Source organism: Coenobita brevimanus, chromosome 79 (genome assembly GCF_032717465.1).
Source record: "Coenobita brevimanus isolate Jiangsu-jjx chromosome 79, ASM3271746v2, whole genome shotgun sequence".
NCBI lineage: Eukaryota > Metazoa > Arthropoda > Malacostraca > Decapoda > Coenobitidae > Coenobita > Coenobita brevimanus.
Genome location: NC_137032.1, coordinates 7,445,174 through 7,467,248, shown reverse-complemented (window position 1 = coordinate 7,467,248; position 22,075 = coordinate 7,445,174). Strand labels below are relative to the sequence as shown.

At 39.5% G+C, this 22,075-nt stretch overlaps 1 protein-coding gene and 1 pseudogene across 1 annotated transcript in view; both read left to right on the top strand.

Moving 5' to 3' along the window:
- LOC145408996 (putative neural-cadherin 2) overlaps nt 1-22,075 on the top strand; it is a 364,003-nt gene that overhangs the window by 334,279 nt on the left and 7,649 nt on the right. The window lies entirely within an intron of this gene.
- On the top strand, nt 8,272-8,390 carry LOC145409162 (5S ribosomal RNA; annotated as a pseudogene).

Below are 22,075 nucleotides of genomic sequence, written 5' to 3'. Positions count from 1 at the left end.
AGGACCGAGTGGCGTGAGTGAAAGATGAGTTTTGGGCGAGAGTAGAAGCATGAATGGACAAGTTTGAGAGGAGCGAGAGAGTGCTTTTTATTGGAGACATGAATGGCAAAGTTGGGAATGTACGAGTGGATAGAGTGGTTGGTCAGTGGGGTGTGCCAGCTGAAGTAGATGGGAATGGTAGTGCTTTGGTGTACATCTGTGCTTGTAAGGGGTTGGCAATAGCCAACACCTACTTTCGGCATAAGATGATCCACCGGTATACATGGAAAGTAATGAGGAGGATGGATGGTGAACTTGTTGAACGAAAGGCAATGATAGACTACATGTGTGTGGATGAGCGAATGAGAAGACAAGTGTTGGATGCAAGAGTGTGGAGAGGGTGGGGGAATGGAGTCTCGGACCATCACTTAGTGATGGCCAAGATAAAGCTGCAAAGAAAATGGTTAAGGAGACAAAGGGGAAGACAGGAGGAAACAGCTCCTGTGAGAAGAGTGGAGAATTTGCAAAATAATGAGAAAATGGCAGAGTATAAGAGTATAGTGGAAGAAAGATTGGGAAGGTATGAGCTAGAGCAGATGGAAGGGGTGGAAGACCTATGTAAGATATTCACAGAGGAGATAGGCGCAGCATGTGAGGTGGTTTGTGGAGTGAGGAGGAGATGCAAGGGTGTGCAAGGGACAGCATGGTGGAATGATGAGGTGAAACGAGCTGTGGAACAAAAGAAAAAGGCATATAGTGAATGGTTAGCGAGTAGAGGTAGGGGAGAAGATGAGAGAGAGAAGAGAGAGGTATATGTGAGCAGAAGAAGGGAGGTGAAGAGACTGGTGAAGGAGAGTAAGAAGAAAGTGGATGATGAGTTTGGGAGGAATCTGAGTGTGAAATAGAGGGAGAGTAAGAAATTGTTTTGGAAGGAGGTAAAGAAAGTAAGGCAGTGTGAAAGGGGATATAGTAGGGGAGTGAAAGATAGGAATAATAGATTGTTGATGGAGAAGAGAGAGAAATTGAGGAGATGGAAGGAGCACTTTGAGGATTTGTTGAATGTAGAGAGTGAGAGCAATGCGAGTATAAGTGGTTGGGGAATGGCTAGGAGAACAAGAGATGAGAGGAGGGAGGAAGAAATCAGTAGGGCGGAAGTAGTGGAGGCAATGAAGATCAAGATGGGAAAGGCCCCAGGAGTTGACGGAGTGTGTGGTGAAATGCTGAGGTGTGGGGGTGAGATTGTTGTGGAGTGGATATTCAAGTTGTGTAGATTGGCTTGGGAAGAGGGAAGGGTTCCAGAGGACTGGAAATCAGGTATAATTGTTCTTTTATACAAAGGAAACGGGGAGGGAGAAGTATGTGGTAACCATAGGGGTATTTGCCTTCTAAGTGTGACTGGTAAAATACATGGTAGAATACTCATTGATAGGGTTAGGCATATGACAGAGGAGCTAGTTGGAGAAGAATAAGGGGGATTTAGGAAGGGAAAAGGGTGTGTAGATCACATATTTGTTCTAAGATGTTTAGTGGCGAAGTATCTAGAGAAGGGAAAGAAAGTGTATGCTGCCTTCATGGACTTGGAGAAAGCTTATGACAATAGAGAGGCAAGGTATGTGGAAGGTAATAAGAATATATGGGGTGGAGTGGAAATTGTTGAATGCTGTGAAGAGTATGTACGAAGGAGCTAGGGCTACGGTGCGAGTGGATGGTGAGCTGAGTGAGTTCTTTGATCTCAGTGTGGGACTGAAACAGGGTTGTGTGATGTCTCCATGGCTGTTTAATATATATATGGATGGGGTTGTAAAGCAGGTGCAAGGTAGAGCAGTCGATGTGGGGGTGGCTCTAATGGATGAGGGTGAGATTTGGAAGATTCTGGTGTTGCTGTTTGCTGATGACACAGTATTGTTGAGTGAAGATGAATGGGCGTTGCAAGGTTTAGTGAATGAATTTGGGACAGTGTGTAGGAGGAGGAAGCTGAAAGTTAATGTAAACAAAAGTAAAGTTATGGTGTTTGAGAGGAATGAAGTCACAGAATATACAGTGAGGTAGGATGGTGAGGATATGGAGAATGTGAGTGCATTCAAGTACTTGGGTAGTGTGATGAGTAAGGATGGAACTTTGGGGGATGAAGTGCGTGAAAGGGTACAGCAGGGAAGGAAGGTTGTTGGTTCACTGAAAACAGTGATGAGAAATAGGGAGGTGAGTATGGAAGTTAAGAAGTCACTGCATGATAGTATTGTGATCCCTACCCTGACTTATGGAAGCGAGGCGTAGACCATGCAAGAGGGGAACAAGTCAAGAGTGAGAGCAGTAGAAATGAGTTACTTGAGAGGAGCATGTGGAGTGACATAGAGGAACAGGTTGACGAATAAAGAATTGAAGGAACGTTGTGGGGTGGATGTGGATGTGGTTGAGAAGATTAGGAGAAATACACTGAGGTGGTTTAGACACGTGGAGAGAATGGAGAATGAAAGACTGACGAAGAGGGTGTATGTAGGTGAGGTGGAGGGAGGGAGAGGGAGGGGTAGACCGAAGATGAGGTGGAGGGATGGAGTTGAGAGGTATATGAGGGATGGGGGGTGAGTTGGGGGAGGGGGGGTGTCAGAGCGACTTGGAGGCGTTTTGTCTGCGGCCACCCTTTGCGGGATTAGGGAGTCGGGCTATAGATAGATAGATAGACTATAATTATGGGAAAGTCCTCATCCCACTGCGACAGTTATACACTTCATCAAACAGATCACCTTATGGAGTTGAACAATCTACAAAACTGAACAACAATATGCCTTTGACTACGTCAGTACAAGAATCATCACAATATCACAACAATCCAAGGAATGAAGGACAATTTTACAGTGCAGTTTGTCAATTCTTCTGTTTATTCAAACAATAAAGAGACATGAAAACTAATGTAAATGATCAAAATGTGTTTTATCATGTATACTTTTGAAAGCTACATATAGCACTTATGCAGTAAATATACGGTATGTGAAATATACCTTTTATCATTTGATTTTAATTATTTGACTATAATTTTGGGACAATCCTTATCCCACTGCGACAGTGATACACGTCATCAAATTCATCACCTTATGGAGTTGAACAATCTACAAAACTGAACAACAATATGCCTTTAACTGTGTCAGTACAAGAATCATCACAATATCACAACAAACCAAGGAATGAAGGACAATTTTACAGTGCAGTTTGTCAATCCTTCTGTTTATTGAAACAATAAAGAGACATGAAAACTAATGTAGAGACATGAAAACTAATGTAAATCATCAAAATGTGTTTTAGTATGTATACTTTTGAAAGCTACATATAGTACTTCTGCAATAAATATATGTGAAATAGTTAAATACATACTGTCATAAAGTATTAATGTAAATGATCGAAATGTTTATAATAAATATATACTGTAAACATATTTTCACGCAGTATAATATGTAAGTGAGGTGGAGGAGGAAAGAGGGAGGGGGAGGCCGAGGATGAGATGGAGGGATGGGGTGGAGAGATATATGAGAGAGGGGGGTGTGAGCTGGGAGCAGGGGAGTGAAATGGCGGGGGACAGGGCGACTTGGAGGCGATTTGTTTGTGGCCACCCCAAACGGGATTGAGGCGTCTGGCAATAGATAGATAGATAGATAGATAATATGTAAATTAATGAGTACTCAAGTATTATAATATACTGTACACTGGCAACATTGTCACATTTTAAGTTACTGTATACATACACTAGTCCCAAATATCATCTTTACTCAGGCACTTCCTTAAGAATAAGTTACTTGTGCCTATAGTCAGATGATGCCAGTTGAGATGTCACAACCTCTAGTGAGGTTTCCATACATTGGATGAGCAGACGTTCCCTGTACGCTCGTAGTGATAATCCCTTTCTCTGTGCCACTGCTACGTCACATCTTTCCATGATGTCATTCAGGGTGTGCTTCAATCTTGCCTTAACTGGCGAAAAACAGTTCTCAATAGGATTAAGAAATGGAGAATGAGGGGAGCAAATATTGTATCACCGTCTCTGGAACAGCTCGGATATTCCAGTATGGCATGGTGCGTTGTCCATGAGGATGACACAGTCCTCTTCTCCAATAACTGCATCTAGTGATGTAAAGTAGTCTTTGAAAGTCCCTTTGTTTACACTGCTTGTATGAATCTCGTGATAAACTAATCCAACTTAATCTGAGATAGTAGCCATAAGGGTGACGTTACATCCACGTTGCCCTCCTACAGTCCTCTTCACTCACTCACTGCGTGGTGCCCGTCCATATGTACGTTTGGTGTAGAGATTATACCCATCTCATCCAGATATATCCGGTGTTTTTGTAGCCCACTTTCGTACATGTAGTAGGCAAGCATTGACCTTGCTTCTTTCACTTCTGGCGTGTTTCTGTTTTGTGGAATGTTGCGACAAACTTTCAGAGTTATAAGTTGACCTTGTGACAGTGACATCAGACACACGTTGCGTTTGTGGAAATATTTCACGGAGAGTCACATTCAGTTTGTTGATGGTTATTGTTGGCTCAGCCTCAATCATCGATATTAGGAAGTCAATTGACTCATTGTCTAACGATGCACTGCGTCCTCCTCCATGGCGTGTTTCACTAGATCCTGTTCTTTGATAGTGACGAACGATTGTGTAGGCCGTGGACCGCTTTATGCCTAGATCATGTGCTGTTGCCAGGAAGTCCTCATTTGCACAATATTTGTTAATTATACGCTGACGATCGTCAGGCGATACACTGTTGTTTAGGTGGCGAGGCATTCTGTCAGCTAGTCTGAACAACTTGCTTCAAGGTCAGGTACTGGTTGCAGAGATTTCGCCAGCCCCCTCGTAAACTAAGTGACTGAAACTGCCACATGTATGGTGATGTGCGATTGTTTGATTATATATCATTGTTTATGTATTATAAGTAAATGTTTCAAAATTTTCACTGGCTCCGTCTGTAAAACCAATTGTTTTGACTTTTGAAGCATGTTTAATCGTTTTAAAGATAGTTTGTATGTTTGTAATTGTTTACCCAATATCGAGATTTGTCAGACAACTGAGCAGATTGTTTTGCGTTACCTTATTTGTCGATGTTAAGTGATCGAATGGTTGTTTATAACGGCTGAGTGTTGAAAGATTTGACCATTGTTTTACGGTTGTGTAGATAGTCTACATCGAATACTAAATCTGTCAAATACGAGTGATAAAAGGTATATATCAATTGTTGGTCATTGTAAAAATTGTTTTAAGTCTTCCTTATATTCTATAGCTTAAGTATATTTACTTTCTACACTCACTCTTGCTTCGCTTAATTAAAGTCAGCCCTTACTTTTGGAAACACTTTGCCTAATCTGTTCACAGAAGCTTTCTTTATTTTCTAAAGCACTTATTTGGCTAATCTCTAATCACAAATATATAAATTGTTGGTTATTATAACATTCATAGTTTTCATTATCTTCTATACTTCATATCGATTTTTTTCTACAGACTTACTTCATTAAATGACTATCAGTTCTTACCCTCATAAACATTCTTTTCAGTGAAATTTTCCTGATTTCTCCATACCACATTTTCATGTACAGATTTAGACTATGTCTTTTACACTTCACCACACACCCGTAAAATACCAGGCCGGAGTGATGTGGATGGTTGTGAGTGGATGATGATACGTAGGTGCCGCGAAAGCAATGAGAAGTAGGCTGGGGTGCCATAAAGGGTGACCAGCACACGTCACTTTACACTCTGTGCAGTAACATTTGCTATCAGATCTCGTCTCTCCACTCAGTGATGATGATACGATATTATTGCAGTTTCTGACTGTCACACGCTTCACTTAGGCTATTTATGTTAGTTTAGTTAAGTTTGATTAGGTTTTTTGATAAAGTAGTTAGGTTTGATCTGTTAGACTAGTTTAATTAGGTTAACTTAGTTGCGTGTGGTTAGATTTAGAAATAAAATCAGAATATCTTTGACTGTCCAAAAATGTAAATGTTCTGATGATACTACCAAGTCTAAAACTCCCCCAATCTCAGTGTCACACAGTCTTCCCTGCACGAATGGGAGACAAGGCAGAGGTGGAGGTGGCCGGAGCCAGGCAGCCACCCACTGTGGCAAGCAAATTAGACTATATGGATTCAGAGAACTTTGCTCCTTACTCTCCTCAGTCCCGTGAAAAACTGGCAGTGTAGCTCACCGGACTCCTGTATGACTATGTCATACACTGGGCACCATAGAGAAAATGGCTAGGAATGCAAGCACTGATGGGAAATGCAGAGCGTCTATTGCCATCGTTGGACCCAACCCAAACACCCGTTTTATGAGGTCCATGGTCATTATTAGAGCTGTAGGAGTTAATTTCAGTATTTTCATTAATAAGGTGTTACTGTACTGGCTTTATATATCTTAATTTTAGGCGTGATCATGGTAGTAGTTAATGGATAATGCATATTAAAGAACTGACTTCATAAACGAAGTTTTTTATATATATATATATATATATATATATATATATATATATATATATATATATATATATATATATATATATATATATATATATATATATATTTAATTACTCACTTTTTTATGCTGGATGTTTTGTTTGAAATCTTTTAAATATTCTAAAAGAACCAGTGTAAGAGCAGGTACACTTTTTAAATAAACTATCTGAAAAACAATTGGAAAATTAGCGATACAAATAATAATATGCCACCTAATATGCCGAACTTGACACAGTTGAATAAAAAGATTCGATACTTATATGCTTAGATTCATACATGTTCGAATGCTCTGCAGAATCGTTACCGTCAGGTTCGTCTTTTGACACCATCTTCATCGATTTATTTACAAAATGCAAAAAGCTAAAAAGCTTGGTAATACTGTAAAAATAGGCATAAGAATATGAATTATGATATATGGGATATGTGTAAATCCTGCTCTCAGATCGTTCTCACCAATAATACGAACGTTTTAGTTTTTATTTATTTATTTATTTATTTTTTACCGTGAGGCTGTTTCCCTAACCCCTCGCCAATAGAACGCTGTCCACTAAAGATGCACCACGCCTTGGAAAACTGTCGTAAGAGGTGGCCACAAATAAATCGCCTCCATATCAATCTGTCTCCTGCCATCAATCTTCTTTCTTTCCGGCTCAAACCCTCTCTCTCATTTACCTCTGCATCTCACGTTAGGTCTCCCCAATCCCCTCTCTCTCCCTCCATCTCATTCAGTACATTCTCCTAGTCCAGTCTCTAATTCTCCCAAATTTGTACATGGCAGGGTCATCTAAAAATACTTATTCGATTGCTTAGTGGTATGTCCACATTAACACTACAATGCTTCTTCACTTCCTCCTTTGCTGGTCTGTATCTCTACGCCCTCACTCTTGACTTGTGTGCCTTTGATAGGGTCCAAGCTTAGCTTCTATATGTAAGAATGGGAATCACGATAGTGTCATGCAATGACCCTTTAACTTCCCTGCTCATTTTCCTCTTCCATATCATTGTAATCAACGAAGAAGCAACGCTCCTTCCCTGCTATACCTTTTCATGCACTTATCTTCTAAAGTCCTTAATAAATCGCATTACCGAAACATCTGAAAATCCACGCATTTTCCCAGTTCCAGTTCATCCAGCCTCACTGTGAACTCCGTGACATCATTTCCCATAAAAGGTCATATTATTGCTTTTAGCTATACTTACCTTCAGATCTCGTTTCTTGTACACAATTCCAGACTCACTGATCAAACATTGCAGCTTTTATTCATCACTTAATACAGTATCATCAGCAAACAGCAACACATACGGTTGCAAGTCTTCTCCTCTCACTAAGGACCAATACTCTAACTTGTTTTACTAACACCATAAGTTTATAAACAATTAATAGACTATATCATCATCATCATCATCAGCAGCAGCAGCAGCCATTGCAAGTCACTGCTGAACAAAGACCTCTCATAATCATTTACACGAATTCCTTGACTGAGCTAATCTCGGCACACGTTTGCCTGCAAATTTCTCTATATCATCTCTCCAACTCCGGCCTGGACTTTTTTTTTTTTGCTATGCTTACAATCTCTGGGTTATGCCTTATTCTTGCTAAATGGCATTCCCATCTCCATTTCTGCTCTTTTATAATTTCTATAATGTCTTTGACTTTAGTCTGCTCTCTCTCCCAAATTGACCTTTTCCTGTCTCTTAATCATCAACGCGGTGTGGTAAAGGGAGAGCTGTCATGATACTGGAAGTTAGGATATATATATATATATATATATATATATATATATATATATATATATATATATATATATCACGTTGAGTATACCGCTTCCCGTCCGATCAGCGAAGTTAAGCAACGTTGGGTCTGGTTAGTACTTGGATGGGTGACCGCCTGGGAACACCAAATGCTGTTGGCATAACGTTCTCCTTACGTGTCAAGTGGGGCTGGTGGAAGATTAGTGTCCCTCCCTGTAAAACAATTAACTCAAAGCCCTTGACCACCCCGTTTGGGATACATGGCGTCTGGCAATGAATGATATGGAGCCTCTGTGGTTAGTGGTAGAGAGTGTGCGTTTCGTACACGGGTGAACGAGAGTTCACGCCCCGCCAGGGCAATAAACTTTGGGAGTGTTCACCCGGCCACATACTGCATTGACGGAAATAAGGGGTGCTGTGGTTGAACCAGTGTCGCATACTATAAAGTATGCTTGCACCCAGTAGGCTTGCGTGGGCCGATTACACTTGGTTCACAGACTACACTCACATCCAAAGCCACACCAACACTACAGTTACACTTACAAGCACTTCTCACCCTACATACAGTACAATCTCTACCAGACAGCCTAAGCCACTTGGAAGAGATACATCGGCTGTATCGTTCCGATATATATATATATATATATATATATATATATATATAGGTAGTGATCATCAACTTGTTGTGTCAAAGATTAAAATAAAACTTAAGAGAAACGTTAATGGTAATTGTACAGGAGGTAATAATTATGATTTTGATGAGCTGAGAAGTGATGAGAGCACGAGGGAAAAGTTTCGGTGCGAATGTAGAAACAGGTTTTTAGTCCTGCAGACTTTGATGGAATCTGAAGACAATGATATTAATCAAATGTGGAGAGAGGTAAAAGAGGTTTTGCATGAGAGTGCAAAGGTTACTATTAACAAAAAGGGAAAAGCGAGAAGGAAAAAGTGGATGTCAGATGAAACATGGAATGTAATTCAGAAAAGGAAAGAGGCTAAGTTAAGAAGTGAAGAACAATATGTTGATGGCCAGGTAGTTGAAGTACTTTGAGCAAAGTACTGGAGTTTACATTCTGAAGTAAAAAGACCCGTTAGACTTGATAAGAGGAGACTATATGATGAAAAGGCGACAGAGACAGAAATTAAATTAAGTAAAAATGACGGTCAGAGCACAAGAGTAGCGTATCAAGCCATAAAGGAGTTAACTGGGACTGAAAGGAGAAGGAAGGTAATACCTGTACGAGATAGAAATGGTAATTTGATGACTAAAGATTTGGATATAAAAGGAAGATGGAAAGAGCACTTTGAATCTGTTCTAAATAGACCAATCCCAGCTGAAGAGTACATTTTGCCAGCCGAGAGAGATTTGCAGATAGAAACAGGGGATATAACTTTGGAAGAGGTAGCAAAATCTATAAAGGAGTTAAAGAATTTTAAGGCTCCAGGTGAGGATGGAATATTCCCTGAAATGCTTAAGGTGGAAAATGACGAGTTGATGAATGCGCTTTTGAAACTTTTTAATGTGGCTTGGGATAATGGTGGAATTCCAGAAGAGTGGAAAAATGGAGTGATTATAAAAATACCAAAAAAGGGAGATTTAAATGTGTGCGGCAATTGGAGGGGGATAACTTTGACACCTGTAGTTGCAAAAGTCTTTTCCAAAATCTTGTTGAACAGAATAGAGCCAGTAATTGATAAAATTTTAAGAGAAGAACAAGCGGGATTTAGAAAGGGTCGAGGTTGTAATGATCAGATTTTTATTGTAAGGCATCTAATGCAACAAGCTAATGAGATGAAAATGCCACTTAGTATGTGTTTTGTGGATTTTGAAAAGGCGTTTGATAGTGTTTCACGTGGAGCTATGTTGAAAATTATGAGATTCTATGGTATACCAGAAAAGTTTGTAAATATTATTAGAAGCCTGCATGAAGGTACTTTTTGTAAGGTAATGGTGGGTGGTTCTTTGAGTGATCCATTTCAAGTTAGGTCAGGAGTGATTCAAGGAGGAGTTCTTTCGCCATTGTTGTTTGTTTTGGTTATGGATTATGTTATGAAAAAGATTGTAAGGAGAACAGGCTCAGGAATTAACTGGACAGAAAATAAGAAGCTGATGGATTTGGACTATGCTGATGATATTGTACTGATTTGCGGAAGTATTTACGAGATGCAGAGGGTGCTCGATTGTCTGGTGGAGGAAGGAGAAAAAGTGGGATTAGTAATAAATTGTGGAAAGACTGAAATTATTAATATGAACGTGGAGAACCAAATCGATTGTGTAATTGGGAATAATGTGGTGAAGAATGTAGAAAACTTTAAATATCTGGGAACGATTGTATCATCTAATGGATCATTAAACAATGAAATTGAGGAGAGGATTAGACAGGCTTGGCGAGCTGTTGGAATGTTGAAATCTGTTTGGAATAATAATATGCTTTCGGTACATACTAAAGTGAAAATTTACAAGTCCATGGTTAAACCAATTTTAATTTACGGGCATGAGTCATGGTACAGTACAATTGCAACAGATCAGAAAGTATTAGGATTTGAGAATAAAATACTGAGAAGGATTCTTGGGGTAAAGTGGCAAGACAGAGTTACAAATGAAAGAGTAAGGGATATTACGAGAGTGGAACCAGTTAATGAATATGTGAGACTGTCTCGCTGGAAGTGGCTGGGACACATATACAGAAAAGAAGGTTGTTTAATACAGGATGTGCCAGAGTGGATTGCTAGAGGAAGAAGAGGTAGAGGTAGGCCGAGGGAAACCTGGCTGAGGAAAATGAAAAAAGAAGCAGGAGAGGAGTGTTGGTGGGACCTGAAGGAGATGGCAAGAGACAAATATTGGTGGAGAGAGTTCATTGAGGCCCTATGCATCCCGTGGGGTGCCACAGGAAATGATTGATTGATATATATATATATATATATATATATATATATATATATATATATATATATATATATATATATATATATATATATATATATATATATATTATCCGATTTCTGTATGTTTGTTGGTTTGTTTGCTACCGCAACACAGCAAAACCGGCGCAACGTACCCCAATTCTCGGTAGAGCATGGCTAAAATGCTATAACTTGAAGATTAACACAATTTCCAGAACAATCGGGCCAAAGGTTCCCGAGTTATGACTCATTTCTGTCCTTTAGACATACAGTAGGGCCGATGCAGCCGAAGGCGAGCAGTGAGCAAGTATATATATATATATATATATATATATATATATATATATATATATATATATATATATATATATATATATATATATATACACACTGTATATCCCACTGGATATATATAGGTAGAGTCCCGGAGGATTGGAAGTCAGGTATAATTATTCCCTTGTACAACGGAAGAGGGGGAAAAGAAATGTGTGGTAATCATAAGGGCATTTGTCTTCTTAGTATAATAGGAAATGTGTATGGTAGGATACTTATTGACAGAGTTAGAGAAAGAACAGAGGAATTAGTTGGAGAAGGACAGGGAGACTTTAGGAAGGGAAGACGTTGTGTAGATCAGATATTCTTTCTTAGATCTTTAGTGGAAAAGTTTCTAGAGAAAGGAAAGGAGTTGTATGCTGCTTTCATGGATTTGGAGAAAGCATATGACAGGGCTGATAGACAAGGTTTGTGGAAAGTATTAAGAATATATATAATTGGGAAGTTGCTGAATGCTGTGAAATGTATGATGGTACTAAGGCTGCAGTGCGTGTGGATGGTGAACTGAGTGAATTTTTCTCTTTAAAGGTTGGGTTGAAACAGGAATGTGGCATGTCTCCATGGTTGTTCAACCTGTACATGGATGAGGTAATAAAAGAGGTACAAGGTAGGGTAGTGGATGTTGGAGTGGCCCTGGTGAGAGAGGGTAGTGTTTGGAAACTCCCTGTACCCGGTACTGTTGTTTGCAGATGATACTGTGTTGTTGAGTGAAGACGAAGGAGAGCTGCAAGGCTTGGTGGATGAGTTTGGTATAGTGTGTAAGAAATGGAATCTAAAGGTCAATGTAGAAAGAGTAAAGTGATGGTCTTTGAGAGAGGTGAAGTCAGTGAATGTACAGCGAGGTTGGATGGTGAGGAATTGGAAAATGTGAGTACGTTTAAGTACTTGGGTAGTGTGATGAGTATGAATGGAGGTTTGGAAGGTGAAGTGCTTGAAAGGGTACAGCAGGGAAGAAAGGTTGCTGGTTCCTTGAAAGCAGTGATAAGAAGCAGGGAAGTGAGCATGGAAGTGAAAAAGTTACTACATGACAGTATTGTGATGCCAACTCTAACGTATGGAAGTGAAGCTTGGACGTTGCTGTAAGGACAAGAGTCAAGAGTAAGAGCAGTGGAAATGAATTATTTAAGAGGAGCCAGTGGAGTCACATGGAGAGACAGGCTGACAAATGAGGGTATAAAGGAGCGTTGTGGTATGGATGTGGATGTGATAGGAAGCGTTAGGAGGAATACACTGAGGTGGTTTGGCCATGTAGAGAGGATGGAGGGTGTAAGACTGACGAAGAGAGTGTATGTGAGTGAGGTGGAGGGGGGAAGAGGGAGGGGGAGGCCGAGGATGAGATGGAGAGATGGGGTGGAGAGGTATATAAGAGATGGGGGGGTGAGTTGGGAGCGGGACAGTGAAATGGCGGGGGACAGGGCGACGTGGAGGCGATTTGTTTGTGGCCACCCCGAACGGGATTGAAGCGTCTGGCAATAGATAGATAGATAGATAGATTCCAGAGTTGCTGGGCGAGGCATTGCACTGGGAGGGTACTAAGCGTACCGCACTCCGCCTATCTGCTCATAGTCGTGAAGGTCATAGGTCCCTACCCGGGGGTTCCCTATTTTATTAAGATTTGAAAAATCCCTGTTCTGTCCAGTACTCTGGACACTGGACTCTAATGGGATATATATATATATATATATATATATATATATATATATATATATATATATATATATATATATTGTTACATAGCCTATGATTTCATCATCCTCTGTGTAATTTTAACGCACAGTATGCTGCATGTTTGATCACGAGCGTGTTCTGCCTCAGTTCCCCCCTTCTACCGTTATAGTAGAGTAAGTCGTTCTCTCTGTTGCTTAGAGCGGGATTATCAGCTCTTTGTCCCCATGGCTTTCATTTGCGCGTCCTCTTACAAGTTGTATCAGGCTCTGCCGGCCCCTATATAATGAGCTCAGTCTCTGCATCATTGCCACTTAGATCTGCTCCTCATTTTGTTCACATCTCTGTCCTCCCCTGTACAGATATTATTATTGTGAGTGCTCAAGAAGTCTCCAACCATCTAGCAGCTGTGTGTAATTTAAGTATAACTGTTGTTGCATTTTTTCTTGTACTGTATAGCATAAGTTTAATTTGTGGGCCTAGTGAAGCTTTTGTAATTTATGTAAGGTTCTTTGTCAGTCATTTTTGATAATAGTTTGTATCTGTAATAATTTATCTGGCATTCACTGAGTATTATCTGGTATCTCATTTCATCAGGGCTGACTTAGATAAATTTACTCTTGCTAATTTCGTGTTAATAGAGGCTATTGCAGTTAACCATATATTTAACCTGTTTATTTGCCATTACATTATCCTTATGAGTCCTGAATGTTTTGTTGTTAGTTTGAGCATTAAACTTTAACTTGTAATTTTACCTAACTCTTTTGTTTTGAACCTGGAACTTTACGGGACAGTAGTGACTCTTCGTATTCTCACTTAAAGTGCACATTATCTTTCTCCGTTCCGTAACATAAATTTGGCGACCTCATATCAGGATATTCAGGATATTATCATAAGGATATTGTTTGATATTTTGTGACTGTGATATATTCATGATGGCTACCATTTCTACACTTGATGAAGCCAGGGATTTTTTGTCAAATGTGCAAACAGTGTGATATAGAAAACAGAACAAAGAATGAACTTAAGCTTGTTGCTCAACAATTGGGAATTGCAGTTCACTCTCATCATTCTAAAGATCAAATTGTTGGCATGATTAATAAAAGCTTGTTTAATGTAACTCCTCCAAGTGAGCAAACGCAGATTGAATTAGCTAAGTTACAGCTAGCCCTGCAGGAGGCTCGTGTGAAGGAAGCTGAATTTCAAGCACGTGCTAAGGAGGCTGATGTTAAGGAGGCAAATGCTCGTATTCAAGAGGCACAGGTACAGGCTCAGGCACAAGTTGAAATTGCTAGGATTCAGGCAGACCATGAGTATCGCATGAAACAAGGTGGAACTGGATCATCTTGCTCTGATGATTTTGATGTGGCTAAAAATGTTAAACTTGTCCCTCCTTTTAATGAATCTGATTTAACAAAGTATTTTCAGTTGTTTGAGAGGGTAGCTACAGGTTTTAATTGGCCTAAGGAGTATTGGCCAGTACTCCTTCAAACTGTTCTCACCGGTAAAGCTCAAGTAACTTATGCATCTTTGCCTCAGGATCAGTCTGATAATTATGATGTAGTTAAGAGCTTGATTCTTAAGGCCTATGAGCTTGTTCCTGAAGCCTATAGAGTAAAATTTAGGACAACTTACAAGCAAGATAAGCAATCCCATGTTGAGTATGCAAAAATCAAAGAAGATTTGTTAGAGCAGTGGTTAAATTCTAAGAATGTGGATTCTGATTTTGGTAAATTTAAGCAGATGATTTTGCTGGAGGACTTCAAAAGGTGTATTAGTAAAGATGTAAGCCTATATCTTGATGAGAAAAGAATAGATAATTTGTCTGATGCTGCAGTTTTAGCTGATGAGTATGTTCTCACTCACAAGAGATATTCTAGAGAAAAAGGGAAAGCTGAGAGTAAGTACGTTGCCTCTACTCAGAGTACAGGTAACAGGAAAGAGAATAAAGATGATGTTTCTCAGGAAGTAAATACCAGCTTCACCTCTAGATTTCAGAAAAGTAAATGTACTTATTGTAGTAAGCTTGGTCATACTACGGAAAGATGTTTCAGGAGACAGCGTGATGTGAACAAAAAGGAGTCTTTAAATATTCAGTCAATTGGTCTAGTGTCCACTCTTGAGAGTTCCCAGAATTCTTTAACTGAGTTAACTGAACCTGCTTTGAGGGGTAACTTAAATTCTCATGATGGAGCTCCTCTTTTGAGCAGTAATGTGGGTGACACTCTCAAGAGTTCATGTGCTAATTTCCTGTCTGATGGTTTTGTCAGTCCTCTGGACAGTAATGACAGGAAATCAGTTCAAATATATTGTGATACAGGTGCTTGCCAATCCCTTATGCTGACCAGTGTTCTAGGCTCTAATGTTAATTCCTCTGATGAAACTGTAATCTTACAAGGTGTAGGGAATAACTACTTCTCTGTTCCTCTGTGCAGAGTGAATTTAGAGTCTGGTTTTGTTAATGGTTCCGTTATGGTTGGGTTGGTTGAGACACTCCCAATGTCAGGTGTAACTTTCTTACTTGGAAATGATATTGGTGGAAGTCAAGTGTGTCCAGCTCCTCGGTTGTCTAGTGAGCCAGTGGCTGCGTCCCAGGATTGTGATGTCCCTGATGTGTTCCCTGCATGTGCTGTCACTAGGGCTAAGTCTAAAGTTACTGGTGATTTAGAGGATAATGATGATGATGATGTTATCCTAGCTGACACTTTTCTTGCTAATTTGGACCACTCACCAGATGAGGCAGTACCCCGTAGTGTTGATAATTTGTCTCGTCAAGAGTTGGTTGAGTTGCAGGTTGCTGACCCTGAGTTGAAAGGTCTAGCTAACTCTGCTTGCAGTGAGGAAGAGTCAGCTGGTGCTTCTACTTGTTATTATGTAAAGTCAGGAGTACTTATGAGGAAGTGGAGACCCCCAACAGCATCAGCCGACTGTGAATGGGAGGTTGTACATCAAGTTGTCATCCCTCGTGTTTGTAGGCAGGATATCATTAGAGTGGCTCATGATTCCAGTTTGGCAGGACACCTTGGAGTGAGGAAGACTGTGGCACGCATTTTGAAACACTTCTACTGGCCAGGTATCTTCAGGGATGTTTCCTGGTATTGTAAGTCTTGTCACACCTGTTAAGTTGTGGGAAAGTGTAATCAGACCGAAAAGGTTGCACCTCTAGTTCCCATTCCTCCTTTTGAGGCGCCTTTCACCCGTGTGTTGGTGGATATTGTGGGCCCTCTTCCTAAGACTTCTTCAGGATTTTCTTATGTGTTGACCATGATTGATATGGCTACTCGTTATCCTGAAGCCATTCCACTTAGAAACATCTCAGCAAAGAACGTGGTTAAGGAAATGCTAGGGTTCTTCACAAAGTTTGGTCTGCCCAAGGAGGTACAGTCAGACCGAGGAAGTAATTTCATGTCAAATGTTTTCAAGCAGTCTCTGAAAGAGTTGGGCATCTCCCAGATCACGTCTTCAGCTTACCATCCCCAGACCCAAGGAGCGTTGGAGAGATATCATCAAACACTCAAATCGATGCTCAAGAAATACTGTTTGGAACATCAGAAAGACTGGGATAAAGGTCTTCCATTCGTTGTGTTTGCTGCAAGAGAATCTCCAAATGAATCACTGGGCTTCTCACCTTTTGAACTACTGTTTGGCCATGATGTAAGAGGACCCCTTAAGCTACTCAAGGAATGCTGGCTGTCGGAGGAAGATGACGTCAACCTGCTGGAGTATGTGATGAAGTTCAAAGAACGGCTGTCCACTGCTTTACAGCTGGCGAGAGAGAATTTAGGAGCTGCTCAGGAGAAGATGAAGACTTGGTATGATAAGAAGTCCAGGTTACGCCACTTTCAGCCAGGAGATCAGGTTTTGATTCTGCTACCAGTTCATGGGCAACCTCTTCAAGCCAAGTTTAGTGGTCCTTATTTCGTGGAGAAGAAACTCAGTGATGTCAGCTATGTCATCGCCACACCAGATCGTAGAAAGAGCAAGCAACTATGTCACATCAACATGCTAAAGTTATATCACAGGCGGGACGAAAATAATCCAGTCTGCACTGTAGCTGTTCCACCCGAGTCTGCAAGTGAAGCTCTCCCATGCAGTATGAGCCTGAGTGATAGTTTGGGGAAGAATCCTGATATCATGAATGATCTCCAGACTAAGCTTTCTCATCTACCTCCTAAGGAAAGGCAGGAGTTTTCGGCATTACTGCAGGAGTACCCGCAAGTGTTCCGTGCCACTCCAGGAAGAACCACTGTGTTGATGCATGATGTCGATGTTGGAGACGCAAAGCCAATTAAATTGCCTCCTTACCGTGTGAACCCAGTGAAAGTTCCTCTCATCCAGAAGGAGCTTGGCTACCTGTTGGACCACAAGATGACTGAGCCCTGTCAGAGCGAGTGGAGTTCTCCTGTCACTCTAGTCCCTAAGCCAGGTGGGTCACAGCGGCTTTGCATTGACTACAGACGTGTTAATCAGATAACTAAAACAGACACTTACCCTCTCCCTCGTGTGGAAGATTGCATAGACAAGATCGGAAAGGCTAGGTACATAAGTAAGTTTGATTTGTTAAAGGGATACTGGCAAGTACCTATGACTGAACGTGCTAGGGAGATTTCATGTTTTGTAAAATTAGGAAAGACCTTTGGATGGTCTGTAATGCCATGTACAGATTGTTTTAGAGTAATAAGAAATTTCCTTTGTAAATTTCTTTTTTCTTTGTGGGGAGGTGTTACATAGCCTATGATTTCATCATCCTCTGTGTAATTTTAACGCACAGTATGCTGCATGTTTGATCACGAGCGTGTTCTGCCTCAGTCCCCCCCTTCTACCGTTAAAGTAGAGTAAGTCGTTCTCTCTGTTGCTTAGAGCGGGATTATCAGCTCTTTGTCCCCATGGCTTTCATTTGCGCGTCCTCTTACAAGTTGTATCAGGCTCTGCCGGCCCCTATATAATGAGCTCAGTCTCTGCATCATTGCCACTTAGATCTGCTCCTCATTTTGTTCACATCTCTGTCCTCCCCTGTACAGATATTATTATTGTGAGTGCTCAAGAAGTCTCCAACCATCTAGCAGCTGTGTGTAATTTAAGTATAACTGTTGTTGCATTTTTTCTTGTACTGTATAGCATAAGTTTAATTTGTGGGCCTAGTGAAGCTTTTGTAATTTATGTAAGGTTCTTTGTCAGTCATTTTTGATAATAGTTTGTATCTGTAATAATTTATCTGGCATTCACTGAGTATTATCTGGTATCTCATTTCATCAGGGCTGACTTAGATAAATTTACTCTTGCTAATTTCGTGTTAATAGAGGCTATTGCAGTTAACCATATATTTAACCTGTTTATTTGCCATTACATTATCCTTATGAGTCCTGAATGTTTTGTTGTTAGTTTGAGCATTAAACTTTAACTTGTAATTTTACCTAACTCTTTTGTTTTGAACCTGGAACTTTACGGGACAGTAGTGACTCTTCGTATTCTCACTTAAAGTGCACATTATCTTTCTCTGTTCCGTAACAATATATATATATATATATATATATATATATATATATATATATATATATATATATATATATATATATATATATATATATTATATAATAAAATTTATGTCACGATATACCATAGATATTACCAGAAGTGTTATTCTTTCTCTCTCTTTCTCTGCATAAACACACACACACACACACACACACACATATATATATATATATATATATATATATATATATATATATATATATATATATATATATATATATATATATATGCTGGTTCTGAGATTAGGACAATGTTATCTGCAAATCTTAAATAGTTTACCTTTTCTCCATCTATATTGATTCCTTTGTTTTTCCAAAGAGATTGCAAGAAATGTTAAATGACCTGAACAAAGAAAGTCTAAAAGTAGAGCTAAAGATGAACGGAGTAAAACTAATATTTAATCCACAAACACCAAAGAGCGTCGTCAGAATAAGTGAAGAAATTGTTGAAGAGGTCGAGGAGTACAATTATTTGGGGTAAATACTAAAATTAACGAAATATCATGATAGTGAAATAAAAAGACGTATTACAATTGGATGAAAAGCTTTCGGTAAACATACGTAGAGACATTATGAAAAGTAGTTTGCCAGTGTGTATGAAACGAAAAGTATATTAAAAAAAGTGTAATTCCAGTTATGACGTATGGTTGTGAGACCTGGAAACTGACAAAATCAATGGAAATTGAATTAATCCGTTCTAAGAGTCCAATGGAAAGATGGATGTTGGGAATATCTTTTAGAGACAGGAAAAGATCAAGTTGGTTGAGAGAGCAGACTAAAGTCCAAGATATTATACAAGTTATAAAAGAGCAAAAATGGCGGTGGCCAGATCATGTAGCTAGAACAATGGATAACCGATGAACATAGAGGCTGACTGACTGGACACCAGGAGATTGTAAGCGTAGCAGAAAAAGGCCAGACAGGAGGTGGAGAGATGAGATGGAGAAATTTGCAGGGAAAACGTGGAAAAGATTGGCCCAGTCAAGGAATTCGTGGAGAAGATTGGGGGAGGCTTTTGTTCAGCAGTGGACTTTTAATGGCTGATGATATATATATATATATATATATATATATATATATATATATATATATATATATATATATATTATTGTTACGGAACAGAGAAAGATAATGTACACTTTATATATATATATATATATATATATATATATATATATATATATATATATATATATATATATATATATATATATATTGTTACGGAACAGAGAAAGATAATGTACACTTTAAGTGAGAATACTAAAAATCACTACTGTCCCGTAAAGTTCCAGGTTCAAAACAAGAGTTAGGTAAAATTACAAGTTAAAGTTTAATGCTCAAACTAACAACAAAACATTCAGGACTCATAAGGATAATGTAATGGCAAAAAACAGGTTAAATATATGGTTAACTGCAATAGCCTCTATTAACACGAAATTAGCATGATTAAATTTATCTAAGTCAGCCCTGATAAAATGAAAATACACTGGGTAATGCTCAGTTAATGCAAGATAAATTATTACAGATACAAACTATTATGAACAATGGCTAACAATAAGAACCTCACATGAATTACAAAAACCTCACTAGGCCTACAAATTAACAACTTATGCTATACAGTGCAAGAACAAAATGGAATCACACTTATACTCAAATTACACAGCTGCTAGATGGTTGGAGACTTCCTGAGCACTCACAATAATAATAACTGTAGAGGGGAGGACAGAGATGTGAACAAAATGAGGAGCAAATCTAAGTGGCAATGATGCAGAGACTGAGCTCATTATATAGAGGGCGGCAGAGCTTGATACAACTTGTAAGAAGGACGCGCAAATGAAGCCATAGGGGACAAAGAGCTGACAATCCTGCTCTGAACAACAGAAAGGACGACTTACTCTACTATAACGGTAGAAGGGGGGGACTGAGGCAGAACACGCTCGTGATCAAACATGCAGCATACTGTGCGTTAAAATTACACAAAGGATGATGAAATCATAGGCTATGTAACACCTCCCCACAAAGAAAAAGAAATTTACAAAGGAAATTTCTTATTACTCTAAAACAATCTGTCTAAAGTCTAGATAAGCAATCTGCAATAACATTTTCTTTCCCCTTGACATGTATGTCTAATGAATACTCCTGAAGAAGTAGACTCCATCTTGTCAATCTCTGATTTTTGTATTTAAACTTACTAAGGAATATCAGTGGGTTATGATCGGTATAAATGACTATGGGGTCAAAACCAGAACACAAATAAAATGAAAAATGCTGTAAACCCAAAATCAAGGCCAAAAGCTAATTCTCAATAGTTGAGTAGTTCTTTTGAGGTGAAGTGAACTTCTTACTGTAATAAGATACAGGATGTTCAATACCCTGATCATCCTCTTGCAGCAAAACAGCCCCAGCTCCTGTATCACTTGCATCAACAGCCATCTTAAAAGGCTTAGCAAAATTTGGAGTAGCGAGCACTGGCTGACTTAATAGGACAGCTTTAAGTTTGTTGAAAGAGGATTCACAGTTATCGGTCCAGACAAATTTAACTCCCTTTTTCAGTAGGTCTGTAAGTGGTGATACAAGAATTGAAAAGTTAAGAACAAATCTCCTGTAATAACCTACCATTCCCAAAAATCTTTGTAGCTCTTTCCTACTTTTAGGTCTGGGAAGATCACTTATAACCGGAACCTTAGCTCCTGGTGGTGCAACATGTCCATCACCAATTACATACCCAAGGTACTGAACTTTAGCTTGACCAAACACACACTTTGATAAATTAGCTACAAGATTAGCCTGAACCAAACGCTCAAGAAATTTACTGACATGGCATAGGTGATCTTTCCAGTTGTCACTGAAGATTAACACATCAATATAAACAACACACCCTGCCAAACCCTCTGTTACAACATTCATGAGCTTCTGAAATGTGGCTGGTGCATTCTTCATACCATATGGCATTACAGAACATGCAAAAGTCTTTCCTAGTGTTACAAAACATGAGATCTCTCTAGCACGTTCAGTCATAGGTACTTGCCAGTATCCCTTTAACAAATCAAACTTACTTATGTACCTAGCCTTTCCGATCTTGTCTATGCAATCTTCCACGCGAGGGAGAGGGTGTCTGTTTTGGTTATCTGATTAACACGTCTGTAGTCGATGCAAAGCCGCTGTGACCCACCTGGCTTAGGGACTAGAGTGACAGGAGAACTCCACTCGCTCTGACAGGGCTCAATCATCTTGTGGTCCAACAGGTAGCCAAGCTCCTTCTGGATGAGAGGAACTTTCACTGGGTTCACACGGTAAGGAGGCAGTTTAATTGGCTTTGCGTCTCCAACATCGACATCATGCATCAACACAGTGGTTCTTCCTGGAGTAGCACGGAACACTTGCGGGTACTCTTGCAGTAATGCCGAAAA